This window comes from Pollicipes pollicipes, unplaced genomic scaffold (genome assembly GCF_011947565.3).
Source record: "Pollicipes pollicipes isolate AB1234 unplaced genomic scaffold, Ppol_2.1 Scaffold_6138;HRSCAF=7277_pilon_pilon_pilon, whole genome shotgun sequence".
Classification (NCBI taxonomy): Eukaryota; Metazoa; Arthropoda; class Thecostraca; order Pollicipedomorpha; family Pollicipedidae; genus Pollicipes; species Pollicipes pollicipes.
The window spans coordinates 14,298,581-14,299,038 of NW_023596818.1; positions in this window are offsets into that span (position 1 = coordinate 14,298,581).

The window sequence follows — 458 nt, forward strand, 5'->3', positions numbered from 1 at the left end:
GTCCGTTGGCGTAGACAGCAAAACATCCTCTCTTGGGCTGCACCAGACGCTGTCTTGTACCCCTCCCTCGTCTGAGTCGCAGACGGGGATCGGAAACTTATATCCAGCCATATCGAAATGCACGATTCATCCATTCTTAGTTGTTGTTCGTTTTGCCTACTGTCCCTCAATCACTTCTCAAGCTGACGCGGTATTTATACCACGCCGTTGTGGCCGAGAATGCATAGCAGGAGCGCGCAAGTTTGAGAAGGCGGGCTCAAGAACAAAAATGGCAAACGCCAACTTCCCTCGTCTAGAAATGGGTGCTATGCTGGGGTGTGGTTAAAGAGAGGTTGTGGGCTGGGCAGTGAAATATGACGCAACCTGCCCCGGATTCGCCAACGAACGGGCTTCTCCCCGGATTCGGCCCACTTTCTCTTCAAGATTGGAGGCTGGAGCCCGAGTTGAGGGGCGGGGGG